This window comes from Mus musculus, chromosome 16, assembly GCF_000001635.26.
Source record: "Mus musculus strain C57BL/6J chromosome 16, GRCm38.p6 C57BL/6J".
Lineage (NCBI taxonomy): Eukaryota > Metazoa > Chordata > Mammalia > Rodentia > Muridae > Mus > Mus musculus.
The window spans coordinates 18,850,618-18,869,985 of NC_000082.6; positions in this window are offsets into that span (position 1 = coordinate 18,850,618).

Genomic DNA, 19,368 nt, shown 5'->3' on the forward strand with positions numbered 1-19,368 from the left:
CCTGTCAAGTGAAAGATTCTCGAATTCCCGGCCAATGCACCAAATGAAAGACCCTCGAGGGGAGACCCTTACTCAGACACTCAAGTCCCGGGACAGCCGCGTACCCAAGAAGACACTGAGACCATACATAAAATGTAGAAGGTAAGATTTAATAAAGTAGCAACATGAAAGCACACAGACCAGAGCTCTGGGGTCGAAATAAAGCAGCAACATGAAAGCACACAGAGCTCTGGGGTCGAAACTCATACACCTTAGCACAGGGTAGAGGAGTCTCGACGACCAGCCAAAATTTTTCACAGGCTTATATAGTAAAACTCAAAGGGGGAGAACTGGGCAGGGAAAGTACAAGTTTACATCACTAGGGAGTTCTGCCAAAGGAATCTACGTAACTAAGGAGTCATGTCCTATCAAGGAATCTACGTAACTAAGGAGTCATGTCTTATCATTTGGCAATGTACCCGGTTCATTTTGAGGTTGTTCCAGGAGGCCTTTATCTCAAAAATGTAGGGTGAGGAGTTTTGGGGTGAAGAAGAGTTCAGTAAAAATTTTTATTCTTCACAAGCAGGCTTCACTGGAGTGATTGTAGCACTCCACTATCTCCTGTGTTGCTCTTACACGATTAATTTTTCATACTGAGATCAAGGCCTAAGTTTCTACTGTCTAAGATACGTTAGGTTTCCTATCCACTGCTTTTTGACCTACAATTTAGGATCAAAGGCCTCAATTATTTATTCCTCTATGTCTGTAACTTTAACTAAATTCCCTCCTACTTACTACCTGAACCTAGTTCCAGGCTCTATTTTTGTCACACCAGGCTGACCAATCCCAGAAATCCCATGTAGACCATGTTTGAAGATCCCGAGAGCTGTCCTGGCATAGACATTTTAATTTTTCTTCTAATTCATTTTTCTCACTCCTAGTCTCCCTCCTTGCCTTTATTTCCTACATTTGAGATCAAAGGCCTTGATTTTTTTTTATTCCATGTATACTTAAGAACATTTTTAAAAATTACCATTATACTCCCTTCTATCCTAAGAAACAATTAAATTAAAATTTATCTCTATTCTTTGATTATTTGCTTGTAGGAAGCAGGCAGTGTCTACTGTCTCTCTCTGCCTTGTGCATCCTGTCTCTGCATAATAGGGGCTCCCAGTACCTCCGAGACCAAACTCTCTAAGGCAGCTAGAAGGGCCCAGCGAAAATCCTGTGTTCCTTTCTTTTACTTTCTCAGGTTTCTTGCACAGGAACCACTTGACTCACCTCCCCTTGCTGAGAAACTAGTTTTCTCCTCCTCCTAATCTTACATCATGGCATGTGTGTATTCCATTCGTGAATCTCCGATTAATTTTTAAAAGTGAGTTCTTGTCTACCATGTTGCATGCCATCTGTAGTGGTTGAATAATTAATTTGCTCTATGCTCCTGCAGGGTCGTATTTCTAGGCACCTGCCAGAGCTCTCTGGATTTGTGAATGAAAACACACACACACACACACACACACACACACACACACAGAGAGAGAGAGAGAGAGAGAGAGAGAGAGAGAGAGAGAATTATTTTTAATGTGCCTTCATAGCTCAATGGTTGGGCACTTCTAAACCTTCCTGTGGCTGCTAGCACACACTCCCCTCTGGTGTTCCTGAGTCAACATTTTCTAAATCTTTTTTTTTTGTTGTTGTTGTTTTAGATTTATTTACTTATTTTATTTATAAGTGCACTGTATGTCTGTCTTCAGACATACCAGAAGAGGGCATCAGAGCCAGGCATGGTGGCACACACCTTTAATCCCAGCGCTGGGGAGGCAAAGGCAGGCAGATTTCTGAGTTCGAGGCCAGCCTGGTCTACAGAGTGAGTTCCAGGACAGCCAGGGCTACACAGAGAAACCCTGTCTCGAAAAAACAACAACAACAACAACAAACAAAACAAAACAAAACAGAAGAGGGCATCAGATTCCATTACAGATGGTTGTGAGCCACCATGTGGTTGCTGGGAATTGAACTCAGCACCTCTGGAAGGGCAGTCAGTGCTCTTAACCACTGAGCCATCTTTCCAGCCCACTAAATCTATTTTTTATCTTTAGTTCCCTAGACCCAGGTTGGGGAGTGGCCCCTGGGATTGCTTCTGAGGATTTTGTTTTTGTTTTTTGTTTTTTGTTTTTTGTTTTTTTTTTTTTTTTTTTGAGATAGGGTTTCTCTGTATAGCCTTGGCTGTCCTGGAACTCACCCTGGAGACCAGGCTGGCCTCGAACTCAGAAATCCGCCTGCCTCTGTCTCCCAAGTGCTGGGATTAAAGGCATATGCCACCACGCCCGGCGCTTCTGAGGATTCTTATATGTTGGTGGGCTTTTAATTCTCATCTCTCTGTTCCTCCATCATGGGGATTCTCTCTGTCCTTCTACCCTTCAGTCCCCTGCCTGTGCAATCTAAAAGTCCCACCTCTATTTCCCTGCTCAGCCATTGCTGTACAACAATTCTTTATTACCAGTCAAAGCCAGCTGGGGTCAGGGACTGTCAGTATCTGGAAGAGTGTTTTTTGGTAGTCGAATTAAGACAAAGTATTAGAACTAATCCCCATCAGGGCCATTATAGCCTTTACCATAATTGTCTGGTGCTGGGAGCCACACCATAAACTTAATTTCTGTCTTTCTCCTGATTTGTGGTTGTTAGCAAGTGAAGAGTCAGGGGCAGGCTTGTAACCTGGAGGTACAGATTTGTTGTGGAATAACCTGGAAACTGGTCCTAGGTACAGGTCTGTTAGTTAACTTGAGTTCAACCTTAGTTCAAGTTCTCTAAGATGGACTCTGAAGTCAAAAGTTCTGGTATCTTAGTACCAGTTTATGGTACAACTTTATTCTGCTGGAATTCAGAGAAAGCCTGTGGAAGGAAGTACAGATGTGGAACCTGGATCTAAGTTATAACGGAAATAAGAGCTAAATCCTTGAGGAAATTTAGATAAAACCATGAATTTGGTTAAAGTTTCTTGCCTTTTTTTTTTTTTTTTTTTTTTTTTTTTTGAGACAGGGTTACTCTACATAGCCCTGGCTGGCTTGGAACTCATTATGTGGGCCAGGCTTGGCTTGAACTCAGAGATCCATCTGATTCTACCTCACAAGTATTGGTATTAAACGTATGTACTGCTATGCCCGTCTCTTCTTGCTTTTTTATAATGCTACTTTGTAGATACTAGCATAAAATTGAGAGAAGCAATCTTTAATTAAAGTGTAGCTGAGTATGGTGGCTCATGCCTTTAATCCCAACAATCAAGAGGCAGAGGCAGGTGGATCTCCTGAGTTTGAGGCCAGACTGGTCTCTAGAGTGAATTCAAGGACAGCCAGGGCTACACAGAGAAATCCTGTCTCAGAACAATGACAACCAAATTAAAGTGTAAATTGTTCCTGGGAAGCCAATCCCTTAATCCCTCTTTTTTGTCTACATATTTAATTTTTGAGTAATTTGTCTTGTTCAGTTATGGTATTTCCTTAGGGTTATAGGTATATCATGAAATATGTGAATTTTCCAAAACTGACAACAGGAGTTAAAAATCTTAGGTGCGCCCGGTGTGGTGGTGCACGCCTTTAATCCCAGCACTCGGGAGGCAGAAGCAGGCAGATTTCTGAGTTCAAGGCCAGCCTGGTCTACAGACTGAGTTCCAGGACATCCAGGGCTACACAGAGGAACCCTGTCTTGAAAACCAAAAAAAAAAAAAAAAAAAGAGTACTGAGATACTCCATAGTTAACCAACTAAGTCTGGAAAGTCATTGAGCCTAAGTTTTGAAGTTATTTTATTTAAGAGATTCAGATAAGTTTGTTTTAAAGCTTGAAGATTTATATCATTAGGAACAACATGCCCATCCAAATATTTCTAAATTGCATCCAAATTTATTCTAAAGCTAGAATGTTTTTCTAAGGTGAAAGGGATCTTTTTCCTATGGCTGGAATGGCCAGGTATCCTCAGTTGAGCTGGTGGAGGCCTGCTATCTGCTGTAACAGCAGGCAGTAGAGATGCTGAACTGTCTGCTGAAGATGGCCTGGAACAAGGAGGCTGCACAGGAATTGTGCATGCATGGTGTGCCCAGAGATGAGTTTACAGGGTTGTTTCAATGATGTCTTAGTTCTAACTTGTTTAAGTAAGGTGCATCATGGTCCTGTATGCTGATGAGATATAGGAGGCAAAGAATCCCTACATTGTGACAGCTGATAAAGAAGGTAAAATGGAAAATTATACACTTTCCTTGTGCCAGAAAAGCAATTCATACTGGACTTGATAGAGAGAGAAGCAGGGAAATAGAAGAGCCAGTATAGGGGAAGAGCTTTCCACACCGCTGCTCATGAGGCTGACAGTTCTTACTGAGAGGAGAGTTAAGAAAGTAGTTTTGTTCTTATCAGAGGAAGAGAATAGGCAATAAACCATTTTATTTTTAAAACACCAGGCTTTGTCATAAGTGTTATTGAGACTGATGTTTTCACTGTCGTCCATTATCAGATGTAAGGTCATTGGCTTGGTGGGGGTAGCATTTGATATTTTCTTTGGCCAGCATAAATTCAGAATCAGTCATCCTCTACTACAGCTTTGTGGGGAACACTGAGACAGTTAATGAGGAAAAATCTTTTAACATGATTAATATGAGTTTTGCTTAGTAAGGTGAAATGTAATAGTATAGTTGTCTGGACCATGCACCAGAGCACTGTGGAAGGAAAAAGGTAACTGTGGCGGTCAGCTATTTCCTTCATCAGAGTCCTATGAAGGAGCAAACACCTGGAAGCTCTGTAAGAGAAGTCAAAGCCCTAGGGCTATAGAGGCAGATTTATTCCTTCTGAGGAACCGCCACACTCACTTACACTCCCACCAGCAGTGAATAAGTGTCCCTGTTTCCCCAGGTCCTCAACAACAGAATGGTCATTTGTTTTACAGATCTTGGTTATTCTGACTTGGATATGATAAAATCTCCAAACAGATTTAATTTGTATTTCTTGATGGCTAGGGATCTTGAACAGTTTTTGTTTTTGTTTTTGGGTTTTTGTTTTTTGTTTTTTGTTTTTTTTCCAGACAGGGCTTTCCCTGTATAGCCCTGGCTGTCCTGGAACTCACTCTGTAGTCCAGGCTGGCCTCGAACTCAGAAATCTGCCTGCCTCTGCCTCCCTAGTGCTGGGATTAAAGGCATATGCCACCACGGCTGGCTTTGAACAGTTACAGTTTTAAAGTGTTTCTCAGCCATTTATTTATTTATTTATTTATTTATCTATTTATTTATTTATTTATTTAATGTGAGTACACTGTTCCTATCTTCAGACACACCAGAAGAGGGCATCAGATCCCATTACAGATGGTTGTGAGCCACCATGTGGTTGCTGGGAATTGAGCTCAGAATCTCTGGAAGAGCAGTCAGTGTTCTTAACCATTGAACTGTCTCTTCAGCCCACTGTGCCCCATTTTTAAATTGGGTTATTTGTTTTCTTGATGTTCAGGGTTTTTTTTTTTTTTAATATTGAATTTCATGTGTATTGCTCTTTTGCTTTGGTGTCTGTGTGAGGGTGTCAGATCTTGGACTTACAGAGAATTGTGAGCTGCCATGTGGGTGCTGAGAATTGAACCCCAGTCCTCTGGAAGAACAGCCAGTGCTTTTATCCACTCCAGCCTTGATGTTAAATTTTTTGTTTTTTGATTTTTTTTTTTAGTTCTTTTGTTTGTTTTGTTGTTCAATACAGGGTTTCTCTGTATAGTCCTGGCTGTCCTACAACTTGCTCTGTAGAGCAGGCTGACCTTGAACTCAGAGATCAGGAGCCTTTGCCTCCAGAGTGCTGGGATTAAAGGCACTGTCAACACTGCCTGGCTATTTTTTGAGATCTTTATGCATTTTATGTATTATTGACCCTCTATAGGATAAGCAATTGGTAAAGACCTTCTCCAATTCTGTAACTTGCCACTTTGTTCAAGTGATGGTGTCCTTTGCCATACAGAAGCATCCCAGTTTCACAAGGTCCCATTGAGAGGCCAAACCTATTCCATCCTGGGACTGGCCTCCATCTTAAAGAAAAGAAAAATAAAAAATAAAAAGAGCCTGAGAACTTGACCTACAGCAGAACCCAAGCTGCATCGAAGTACCAGGAAGGACCCCACAGCTTGTCCCTGGCCAGAGTTACTCCCTAGCTACTTCCTAGCAACAGTTTTTTTTTCCATTTTTTATTAGGTATTTAGCTCATTTACATTTCCAATGCTATACCAAAAGTCCCCCATACCCACCCACCCCCCACCTAGCAACAGTTAATCAAAGATTAGTCTGATTGTTTCAGATGGCTTGTGACTCTATACACTCTTGCTTCAGAGCACCCACCTGTTGGCTTACAGTCATTCTATGAGATGCTTGACAGACTGGACACCACCTCCCTCACCCTCTCACTGTAATATCCAAAATGAATTGAAGACCACCCAGTACCTTCCCCCTTCGAAAAGGACTTTCCAAACTGCACAAGCAGGCCAAGTGCAGAGCCAGATAAGAAAGCTGGCTGACTAAACAAATGTAAAAACATAGTTTTCGCGGTCAAAATGATTAAGCTTGCAACTACCAAAACAATAGCTGTTCTCTGAGAAATAACCATAACAAGATTAGCAATTCTCCTGCCCCCCCCCCACACTGAATTCTCACAAAGACCATAAACCACCCTGACCTTGTTGCAAGAATTCCCCTGATGTTAATAGCTGATCCATAAGTTCAAAATGTACTATTACTTTGCTGACCAAATCATAATAACCCACCATGGGGGCAAGCAAAGTGAGTCATTAGGCCAAAGGGTTACTTAGTCATCCTATACAAACCAACCAACGCCTGAAAGGGTTACTTGCTACACCAATGAGAACCCTGTTGCTCAAATATGCCCCTTACAAAGGTATAAAAAATGTGTTCTTTCTTTGTTCTGGGTCTCTCCTCTGGCCTGTGTGCTGGGAGGGGAGTCCCCAACATGTTGGATCAATAAAAATCCTCATGTGTTTTGCAGCGATGGCGGCTGTCTCTGAGGTCGTTCTGAGTAAGGGTCTTCTGACGAACTCCAACATCACTTGCTCCTATTTTCCTATAAAAACTTGTCTTGTTGAGGGTTCAAGGTGGCTCCACCTTCCCTTCCTGCCCTCTTGTGTCGGGGTTGGGTTGGAAGAGAGCCCAAGCCTGAGCTTGTAATAAAGAGACTCTAATGCTATTATGTCAGAGATGGCTCCTTGGTGGTCTTTTGGATTCATAAACACTTCCTGGCACATCACCATTTATTAATTGTTGATCTTAGTGCCTGTTTAGAAAGTCTTTTCCTGTGTCAATAAGTTCAAGATTATTTCCCCACTTCTCTTCTATCAGGTTTAGTATATCTGCTCTTATGTTAAGGTCCTTGACCCAATTAAAAGTTCAGTTTTGTGCAGGGTGATAAATATGGATCTATTTACATTCTTCTATGCAATTTCTCCTGACTCAAAATGCTCCTGACTCAGCCTTCCAAGGTTAGTGTTAACAGCTGGGTAGTGGTGGCATATGCCTTTAATCCCAACACTTGGGAGACAGAGGCAGGCTGATCTCTGAGTTCAAGGTCGTCTTGGTCTACAGAGTGAATTCCAAACTGGATCCAGCCATCCATTTTGACTAGCACAATTTGTTGAAATACACAGTGTGTATTTTTAGCTTTTTTTGTAAAAAATCAGGTGTCCATAGATATGTGGGTTTATGTCTAGATATTCAATTTGATTCTATTGATCTGCATGTCTGTTTTTATGCCAATACCAAGCTGTTTTTATTACTATACCTCTGTAGAAGAACTTGAAATCTGGATTGGCGATACCCCCAGAAATTCTTTTATTATTCAGTGGCACAAAAGCTTGTGATCTGGGTGGTGCCTAATTTGTCTGAATGTTAGAAACTTTCTGTGAGATCTACAGATCATGACAAACTTGTGTATTATAAATGACTTATGTTGCCATAGTGATTTTTCCAGGTCTGAGTAAATATTTGTGCAGTACTGAGGATTGTTGTTGTTCTGTGTGTGTGTGTGTGAGAGAGTACCATCTTCTGGTTGTTTCTTGTTACTATGGGCTGTATCCCTTTTTTCCAGGTCTGAGTGACCACATTAGTCTTCTGTGAGCACCACCTTCTGGTTGGTTCTTGTTACTACAGGCTATATTTTTTTCTGGTTTTGGTTTTTGTTGCTGGTTGCCTCTGTTCACAGATTGAGTGGCACTACATCCATCTGCTGTGAGTGCCACCTTCTGGTTGGTTTTTGTTACTACTGGCTGTATTTTTTTCCCCCTGGTTTTGGTTGATTTTTGTTTCTGGTTGTACCTTTTTCTGTTCATTGATTCTAAACGGTGTCATATCCTTCTGGGTACAAGGCCTTGAATTTGTTTCTGTGGCAGGTTGCAGTTAGGATAGATGTATCTGAGAGCCATGGCTTATGGTGGGGCCAGGAGACATCCTGAGTCTTGGTCTGGGATAGGTGTGGGCTCAGAGGAGCTGAGAGACTCCCACCAATCAGGTTAATTTTTTGTGGGTGTGCATCACTTTCTGGTTATTTCCCATTTCTGCCTGGTAGAGAGAAAAGGTTGGACTTGTGTTTTGGGTGGCATAGAGAGGTCTTTTTCATGAGTGACACTTTCTGGCTGTTTCTTCTTTCTGCTTGAAAGACAGGAAAGGTTTTATTTGTGTTTTTGTATGTTGTGTTTGTGTCTCTTGTTACATGACTTTGATGAGGTGACTTTGACAAGATGAGCTTGATAAAATGATTTTGACAGGTGACTTTGATGAGATGACTTTGACAAAGTGGCTTTGACGGACATATTAACATGAGACAGGCTATGTCTACCACATTCTACAGGTTCCCTTCACCACAGAATAGGCCAGGAAGCGGGTTCCTGGCCCCACAGAAGACCCCCCCCCAAATGCTTGCTTTCCACTATCTAGCTCAGACTGGTATTTTAACTCTGTTGAAGGTAAGAAGAGGCTCTTAGTCTACTGTCAGGCTTTGCTGGCAGGTCTCAAGGTGGCCACAAGACAGCCCACAAATTTGGCCAGAGTGTATGATATTAGACAGGAATAAAACTTTTTTAGAGAGGGTCATGGGGACATTTTGACAGTACACCCCCATGGACCCTAAACCACCAGAAGCAAAGGCAGCCATCACTCTAGCTTTATTAATCAGGAAGCACCAGATATTTAAGAAAAAGCTCCAGAAGATTGAGAGGTTAGGAAAAAAGAAAAAGTCTGAGAGATCTAATGATAGTGGCAGAGAGAGTATTTAATAGAAGAGAGACTGCAAAGGAGAAGCAGAGGAGAGGACAAAAGGAACAGACTCTAGACCTAGCAAAGATCTGTTAGCAGCCAAAGCCAAACCAGAAGACTGTAAGAGATGCCTAAAACAGAGAAGTAGATAAGAGGGGCCATAAGATCAAAAGTGCCCCCTCTCCAAGGCCAGGGTAACCCTAAAAGTAAAAGGGAAACCTACCAGCCTTTTTGTTGATAATTAATAAAGTTCAACATTATGTCTTGCTAAACCTGAGGATAAAGTCTCTTCATCAGTTTAAAATAACTTCCTAGTGGCAACAGAAATAAAACAAAAACACAAGACCTCTTAGAGGTCTTGGACTATTTGAGGCTCCACTAAGAAGGCTTTACTCTGCCAACTACAGCTGACATTGCTTGGCCCTGAGGATGCATACTCAGACTCCAGACCTTGGCATCAGCCAATGGCCAATGTGTCACTAATTGGCAGAAGCTGACCTGTTTACACATCAGTGCAGCAATGACCTCCTGGTTAAAAATGATGCCAGAATGACTCAGCCCCAGCCTCTCTTCTTGAATGCCCCCAGGATTAGCTGCTCTGCTGCCTGACTCTGAGCTCAATTGATGGGCCTCTGCATGATTGTTCAGATGGATGCAGAGGTAACACGGTTTTCCAATGACAACAGCCTCATTCAGGATGGACAGAGGTATGCTGGGGCAGCAGTGGTCTCAGACTCCAAGATCATATGGGCAGAGCCTGGGAGGAATGCCAGCCTAGAAAGCTGAACTGGCAGCTCTGATCAAGGTGTTAGAGCTGAGAAAAGACAAGAGACATGGATAGCCAATGTGCCTTTGCTACTGTACTGGCTAGTTTTGTGTCAACTTGACACAGCTGGAGTTATCACAGAGAAAGGAGCTTCAGTTGAGGAAATGCCTCCATGAGATGCAATTGTAAGGCATTTTCTCAATTAGTGATCAAGGGGGAAAGGCCCCTTGTGGGTGGGACCATCTCAGGGCTGGTAGTCTTGGTTCTATAAGAAAGCAGGCTGAGCAAGCCAGGTGAGGCAAGCCAGTAAAGAACATCCCTCCATGGCCTCTGCATCAGCTCCTGCTTCCTGACCTGCTTGAGTTCCAGTCCTGGCTTCCTTGGTGATGAACAGCAGTATGGAAGTGTAAGCCGAATAAACCCTTTCCTCCCCAACTTGCTTCTTGGTCATGATGTTTGTGCAGGAATAGAAACCCTGACTAAGGCAAATTGGTACCAGCAGTGTGGGGTATTCCTGTGACAACCTGACCATGTTTTGGGGAGGACTGTGGAAGGACTTTGGAACTTTGGGCTTGAAGATCCATCCGTTGTTAAGAGCTCTGTCGGATGTTGTGTAGGAGCTTGGAAGATAATGTTGAGAACAGTGCAGAAGATGGAGGCCTGGCTTGTGAAGTTTCAGAGGGAAAATTAAAGACTCTTTTCAGGGACATTGCTATTTTGGAGTTTGATTATTCTGTGGTTCTGGTTAGCTGGGGCTGAAGAATCAGCTGTGATTAACAAGATACCAGAACTACTAAAGCAAAACCTTTGCATTACTGGGACTATTGATGCTGGTTAGCTGGAGCTAAGAAATTAGCGGTGATTAAGAAGAGACCAGCATCATTGAGGTGACAACTTCTGGGAAGTGTTTTCTGAAAGCACAAAGAGGCTGTGTTCCAGAGATGGCCAAGGTTGTACTCCTGCTGCAGCAGGACTTGGTAATATGTAAGGGTCACCTAGGTGGTACTGGTTTTGAAGGCATGAAGGGGTCACGCAAAGCAGCTGAGGCTCGGCACTGTGAGAGGCCATGGAAGGCCATTGGTGAGGGTGCAGCCTCAGTTGCAAATGAAGGCCCAGGACTGAAGGGGTCATGCAGTGTTTTGGAGATGCCAGTACCATGAGATGACCACCAAGAGCAGCAGCAGCAGTGGAGTACAGGCATCTGGAGCCTAGAGGACGGCGTGTGTGCTACAAAGGGCCTGGCTGGAGAAGTGACCCAAGCCCTTGGAGGAGCCCAGAAGATTGTGAGTTGGATCCCAGACATTGGACGGTTGGAGATTGACTTTTGCTTTTGATTGTGACTGTGCCCTGATATTTTCCCTCTTGAAGGAAGAAACTGTTTTAGTGGAGCCCACAGTTAAGAGACTTTTAATTGTAAAAAGACTTTGGATTTTAAAAGAGATGGATATTTTAAAGAGATTGAAATTTTAAGAATATGTAAAGACTGTGGGACTTTAAAGTTATTTAGAATGGGGATGAATAAGATTGTAAGGGTTGAGGCTTACTAGTGATGTTTTTGTGTGTCAAGTTGACAAGGGGTCAATTGTACTGGCTAGTTTTGTGTCAACTTGACACAGCTGGAGTTATCACAGAGAAAGGAGCTTCAGTTGAGGAAATGCCTCCATGAGATGCAATTGTAAGGCATTTTCTCAATTAGTGATCAAGGGGGAAAGGCCCCTTGTGGGTGGGACCATCTCAGGGCTGGTAGTCTTGGTTCTATAAGAAAGCAGGCTGAGCAAGCCAGGTGAGGCAAGCCAGTAAAGAACATCCCTCCATGGCCTCTGCATCAGCTCCTGCTTCCTGACCTGCTTGAGTTCCAGTCCTGGCTTCCTTGGTGATGAACAGCAGTATGGAAGTGTAAGCCGAATAAACCCTTTCCTCCCCAACTTGCTTCTTGGTCATGATGTTTGTGCAGGAATAAAAACCCTGACTAAGGCAGCTACCAATCATATCCCTGGGGCTATTTATAAAGAGAGTAGCCTTCTGGTGGCAGAAGAAAAGACTAAACTCATCCCAGAGGACAACATGACAGCCCAGTGGGTGGCCTCTAGATATTGGGCCCCTAATGTCCTTGATTGCACTAGACCCAAGAGATCCCACACTCTCTGATCAGACAGAAGATGTGATCTGCGCCAAAAACATGCCCATGTCTCAGTGTCATAAGAGATGATGGAGGACAGCTGACTGCAAACTAATTGTATCAGAGAAAATGGGACTGCACACACTAAAAAAGATCAATCGTTCTTCACACATGGGATCTCTGTGAATGCAGGACTTAGTCTGCCAGGTCCACATCAAAATTAGAGATGCCAATTTGAAAATAGCTGAAATTGTTAAAGACTGTAAGGCCTGTCAGTTGAGTAATGCAGTTACCAATGAAAAGAACCCCTGTACACAATTCCAGAGCACCAAGCCAAGAGTCTATTAGGAAATACACTTCATGGGGGTAAAATAAAAAAATTAGATACAAATATTTATTGATGTTTATAAATACCTTTTTAGGATGGATTGAGACTTTCCCAATTAAACATGAGACTGCAGATGATAACAACAACAACAACAACAACAACAAAAACTACTAAAAGAAATTCTTCCAAGGTTTGGTTTTTCTAAGTTTATAGGATCAGACAATGGACCTACATTCATGTCCCAGGTAAGTTAGAGATTAGCTAATATTCTGGAGATTGATTGGAAACTTTATTGTGCTTACAGAACCCAGAGTTCAAGATACGTTAAAAAAAACCCTAAAAAGAGGCTGTAACTAAATTAACTTTAGAGACTGATGGTGACTGGGTGACTCTTCTCTTCATCCTTTATAGAGTACAGAACTCCCCATACCAGATGGGATTCACCCCTTTTAAAGTTATGTTTGGTTCACCTACTGATAGAAGTTATTACAAAAGCAGATGACTGCTAATTGTTACACAATTTCAAGGGTGTCCAATGGGTATATAAATGTGTTTGGCTTAAACTTTGTGCTTCCATAAAACAGATCCATCTCCAGAGCTCTACCAACTTTAGTCTGGAGATTGGGTCCTAGTCAAGAGACACTGCAGGAGGAGAATTCAACTTCAAGACTCCTTCCTGTCTCCCACCTATGGGTCTCTATCCATGCCCCAGGGACACCACAAAGACATAGCCCTATTACTGCTTTCATGAAACTTTAAAAAGTCTGATGATTGGGACTTCTAGTCACAAGAGAAAGGGGGGGGGATCTTCTAAATTCAGACTCCATTTTAGAGAACCTGACTTAAGTTTAAATTTAGGTAAACAAACAGGCTGGTACCTAGCATTAGTTTACAAGTTGGCCCCCAACAAAACCTGAGCCTAGGTCCAGTCTCTAGGCTAATCCCCAACAAGACCAGCGTTTCCAGGTTACACCCTCAACAAGACCAGTGTCTCCAGGTTATTCTCTCAACAAACCTGCACCCCAGGATACAAGTCCACACCTTCCCTAATACCACCAATGCAGAGGGGAACAAAAGTTAAGTTTATGATATGACTCCCAGCACCAGCCAATTATGTTAAAGGTCACAATAAATTTCTAATTAGGCCGGGACCTAGCAAACACAGAAGTGGATGCTCACAGTCAGCTCTTGGATGGATCACAGGGCCCCCAATGGAGGAGCTAGAGAAAGTACCCAAGGAGCTAAAGGGATCTGCAACCCTATAGGTGGAACAACATTATGAACTAACCAGTACCCAGAGCTCTTGACTCTAGCTGCATATGTATCAAAAGATGGCCTAGTCAGCCATCACTGGAAAGAGAGGCCCATTGGACTTGCAAACTTTATATGCCCCAGTACAGGGGAATGCCAGGGCCAAAAAGTGGGAGTGGGTGGGTAGGGGCGTGGGGGGGAGGTATGGGGGGACTTTTGGGATAGCATTGGAAATGTAAATGAGGAAAATACCTAATAAAAAATATTAAAAAAATATCAAAAAAAATTTAATTAGAAGCTTGTACATGTATTCCCTGCTTGTTGCTTACTATAAAGCCTTGCCCCATAGACATTCTGGGCTCCCCCACTACCACCAAAAACTCTCCTGTGTGACGGTGGTGCATTGAGTGTGGGGAGCAGAGCTAGCTCAAATAGAATAAAGACCCTGCTATGAGTTGCATCAGATTGGCTCCTGTCTGTTTTTTTTTTTTTTGGGGGGGGGATCACTAACCTTTCCCTGGCACAACAAGGACACAGGGTGTCATTATTACAGGTGTAAGAAGTGCTCTTCTAGAAAGAAATATTGTTACCAGGAAGAGAATCATTACTTAGAAACCGTTGTCCAAATAATGCCTTATATGGTTAAGTAATGTCTAAGGACCGTTAAAGAAACATACATGTAGGTGCCAAAATTAATCATTTTTACTGTCAGGGCCAGTTGAAGATCTGGTCCCCAGGGGTCACATAGGAGGGGATCTCTAGAGCCTCTAATTTGTCTTTTGCCTCTTAGTCCTATGTGAGTGTGGAGAACTTTTATTCCTCTTTGTTAGCTTTCTTCTTTTCAGACTGAACACTGCTTAGTGTCTATTCAGTGAGGGTCTCCATAGAACAAGAGAAAAGGTGGTTTTCCATAGTTATGGACATTTTGAGAGATGTCCCACAGTTTTCCAGGACTTAGTTGATCTTGGAAGACAAGGGGGAAATACTTTCCATTTTAATTCCTCTGACCACATCAGTGTAGGCCTCCAAGTGGTTACTGAACACTCGGTGGACCAACTGCACCAGTTTGGTATTTTTTTGTTGTTGTTTGTTTTTTGAGACAGGGTTTCTCTGTATAACCCTGGCTGTCCTGGAATTCATTTTGTAGACCAGGCTGGCCTCAAACTCAAAAATCCGCCTGCCTCTGCCTCTCGAGTGCTGGAATTAAAGGTGTGTGCCATCACCACCCAGCCAGTTTGGTATTCTTAACTAATATACATTGTTAAGTGAAGCTTGAGTGGAAACTAAACACTTTAAAATAAGCCTTGATTAGACATACCTAACTGTACTATTGCTTGACCCTCTGGAAGCACTCATGGTGATTTTCTATTAAGAAGAAAGTACTATCTAAATTAGGAGATCCTATTCACAATTCATCATATGTAAATTAGGTTTAAGTCCCTATAATCTAGAGGGTAGTCAATTAAAAACAAGCAGAACAAAAACATTTAAAAACATTTAGAAGGTGATTGTATAAACTGAGGAAAACTATACTCCATGGTATAGCTTATTGTAGATATGAGAGAGAGACAGACAGAGACAGACAAAGACAGAGACAGAGAACGAACAGCCAGAGGCATCTAGAAGAGTCCGGAGCAGAGAGAGAAAATAGTAGACTAAAAATGGCCAGCAAACTGGGCTTGGCCATGAGAGAAGCCAGGAGCAACGCACAGAGAAGGAAAGAAAGTTGGGGAGAGCAAGAGATGAAGACAAAGAGAGTGGCATAGCCAGAATAGCAGGGTTACAAGGAAAATGAGCAGCTGGGGGGAGGGAAGCCTATGAGCTGGAGAAGTTTAGGATAGGGAAGGAGGTGTGAAAATCTAGGATGCTAGCATGAGTTTTGAAAAGTATAACGTACTTGTGATACTTAGGGACTCTGGAGGCCACCATGCACTTTGGTTTGCTAATAGGCACCATAGATAGATAGCCACTTATCCCTTCTGTCAGTAAGTAGAGAAATGGCTCCTTTTGGTAGAGGAGAAGAAACTTTACAAGTAATATACCCAAGTGAAGAATGTGCCATTTCAGCCGGGCGTGGTGGTGCATGCCTTTAATCCCAGAACTTGGGAGGCAGAGACAGGCGGATTTCTGAGTTCGAGGCCAGCCTGGTCTACAAAGTGAGTTCCAAGACAGTCAGGGCTATACAGAGAAACCCTGCCATTTCCAGAAACCAAATAGGCCCACAAAGTGTTGTGCTTCTGTCTTGGTGGTGGGAGGAGCTAGGTGTAATAACTTATCCTTCATCTTAGAAGGAATATCTCTCCTTACCCCATACCACTAAACTAAGAATTTTCCCAAGTTGAAATTTTTACCCTCTGGCCCTTGAATTTGGTTGGATTTATTTCCCATCCTCAGATGTGCATGCATGTTACCAACAAGTCCTACCTGGTTGCTACCTCCTGCTCACTTGGTCTAGTCAGCATAATTTCATCAGTATAGTAAGTAAATCAATGTACTATTTTGGAAGAGACACTAAGTTATGCCACAAGGATTGAGAGTTAATATATCCTTGAGGTAAAATTGTAGGTATACCGCTGGCCTTTCCAACTGAAAGCAAATTGCTTCTGGTGATTCTTATGGATAGATACTGAGAAAAAGGCATTTGCTAGATCTACAGCTGCATACCATGTACCAAGAGATGTGTTAGCCTGTTTAAGTAAAGATACTACTTGATTGAGTTTTCAACAGTCAAGTGTCATTCTCTATGATTCATCTGTCTGCTGCACTGGTCAGACAGGAGAGTTAAAGGGAGATGTGGTGGGAACCACCACCCCTACATTTCTCAAGTCCTTGATGGTGGCACTAACTTCTGCAGTGTCTTTGATTCACTAGTTTCCCTGGAAGAGACAATTCCAATGGTTTCCATTTGGCCTTTCCAACCATAATACTACTCCATATAGGATGGAAAAACCAATGTGGGAATTCTGCCAACTTATTTATTTAGTTAGGTTTCTCTGTATATCCTGGAACTCATTCTGTAGACCAGGTTGATTTGTAACTCAGAGACCTGCCTCTGCCTCCTAAGCGCTGGGAACTAGAGGCAGGTACCTCATAGCTTCTGCCAAATTCTAGCTATATTTATCCCAATTATACATTCTTCAACTGGTAAAATAACTACAGATTGAATTTGTTGACCCACTGGATCTACGGTGAATTAGATATCAGCCAAAATTCCATTAGTCACTTGACCTCCACAAGTTCCTACTTTAACTACAGGGCCTGTTAAATGCTTCTTCAGGTCTCATATAATCAGTGTAAATTCTGAACCAGTATCTAGTAGACTCCAGAATGTCTGATTGTTTCCTTCTCCCAGTGTTGCAGTTACCCTTGTGAAAGGTTATAGGCTGTAGGTCTACTTGGGGAAGTACTGGATAAAGACTTAGTAAAACAGGGTCCTTCATTAAAAGGGCTCTGGGTGTGCAAACTGGTTCAAGTCTGGAAACTGGTTCTTGTTTGTCAAGATCCAATATAGTCTTTCTTTCATTTGAGAATTTTTTCAAACAGAAATGCTGGTAAAAACATGATTGATTAGCCAGTAACGGAAGTTTTACGGAAGTCATGCTACCATAAAATTAATTGTACCTGTGCTGCCCATTATGGGTCAGGACATTATGGACTGTTTTCCCTATGCTGTCTATTAAGAAAACAATCACCTTGACTTTGGACACTCACTGATGCCACTTGACCCTGCAACTTCAGGGCCCAACTAAACCTATCACATTGAATTCATCCAACTGAGAAGCAGCATGCCTGACCCTACTGGACCAAAGATGACAATAAAGCCCTTCAGATGTGCTGTTACCTCTCTCACCATTTTGTGTTTTATAGGATTAGTGAAGGGCACGTCTTCTGGGCTTTGCCTTTGTGGAGGATTAGGGTTTACACAGCATACCCATGCTAGCATTGCAGTTTCCCTTAACCTTAAAATCCCTTCATCAACACCTTAGTGTTAGCTAAGGGATATCAAGCATCACCAAGTCCTTTTTAGCATGCCCTTTTTTGACAAATGTTTCAGCTAACCCTTCAAACAAACTTTTGGCAATCTCGTCTCTGCTCCGGCTTTTTTGTTTTTTTAACTGTGTGAGCTTCCATATTAAATCTAGAATTTCTACTCAGTGGGTCCATATCAACATACTTAGCCTGATCAAGTGCCGAGTCTTACATGGCTGCAGAAAGGACAGCATGACACAGTTTCTGCCCCTGGAGCAGGGCCAGCAGGGTATGGGCCTCCACAAGAGTTAACAGTTGCTGTAGGCATAAGGCTTGTTTGCATAATAATGTATTTATTTATTTCACTTTATGTTCCTCCTTTGGGAAATGTTAATGACTCCCAAGGTTAATGACTCAATGATAATTAGAAACAGCATGAATCTGGGAGGGGAGACTGTGTTCCTCAGCAAAATGGTAATGCTGTGACATTCAAGACAGCCCTTTAGGCTGTGGGAAAGAACTCTGAAAACATGGGATCAGAATATATAATTTCTCAACTATGCAAAATATAAAGATGCATTATGAATTGCATGAGGGGCTTCATGGACCTGAAAAAAACAAAGGCAGCTGCACTAGTGAGTTGACAAAGAAATATTAACTATTTTTTTTTTTAAACAAAACAAGGTTCATAGTTTAAGTAATAGAGAGGCACCAGGAGATAAAGGAGTAGTGATCTTAGGGCAAGATTCCACCCAGCTAAGCTTATTGTTTGTTCTTACAAAGGCAAATAGATTTCTGAGTTCAAGGTCAGCCTGGGACAGATTTAATTTAGGTTAGAATACAGACAGAAAACCCAAGAATTTTTCTAGCAGATTTTCTGCTTTTGGTCGGAAAACCTATGAACTATCTAGAGACCTTTTAGAATTTTTCTAGCAGGTGGTCTGACTTTGGTTGGAAAGTCACTACTGGTTTAGCAGACAATGAAGGAGTAATTTCCTCAGTCAAAGGGAGAAAAGGCAAGATTTCAGGTGGTGGAAATGGGTGGAGGGGTACTTCCTCCATTGATATAAACACTTGAGAATCTGGGGTTTCAAAGTTCTCAGCCTAAGTAGGGTCCTCCCATACATCGGTATCCCAAGGTACAGGATCCCATTTGTCTTTGTCAATGCTCTATTGCTGTGAAGAGACACCATGACCACAATGACTCTTATAAAGGAAATATATAATTAGGGCTGGCTTACAGTTTCAGAGGCTTAGTCCATTATTGTCATGGCAGGAAGAATAATGGTGTGCAGACAAGTGCTGGAAAAGGAGCTGAGAGTTCCACATCTGGATTGGCAGGCAGCAGGAATAGAGAGTGAGCCACTAAGTCTTGAGCTTCTGAGACCTCAAAGCCCACACTGCCAGTGACACATGTGGTCTAACAAAGCCATACCTTCAACAAAGCCACACAACCAAAGAGAGCCATTCCCTAGGGGCCTATGAGGACCATTTTTATTCAAACCACCACACCATTCTTTACCAATTAATGATATTACTTCGACTGCAAACACTGTCTGGGGCTGGAACTTGAATTTTCATTGTAATTCAGACAATGTTACAATGAGGACTTCAGTTTGATTTTCCACAATTTAAACTCCTTAAATTCTCTTCCAGAGCACACTTAGAAACTTATAGACTGTCCATG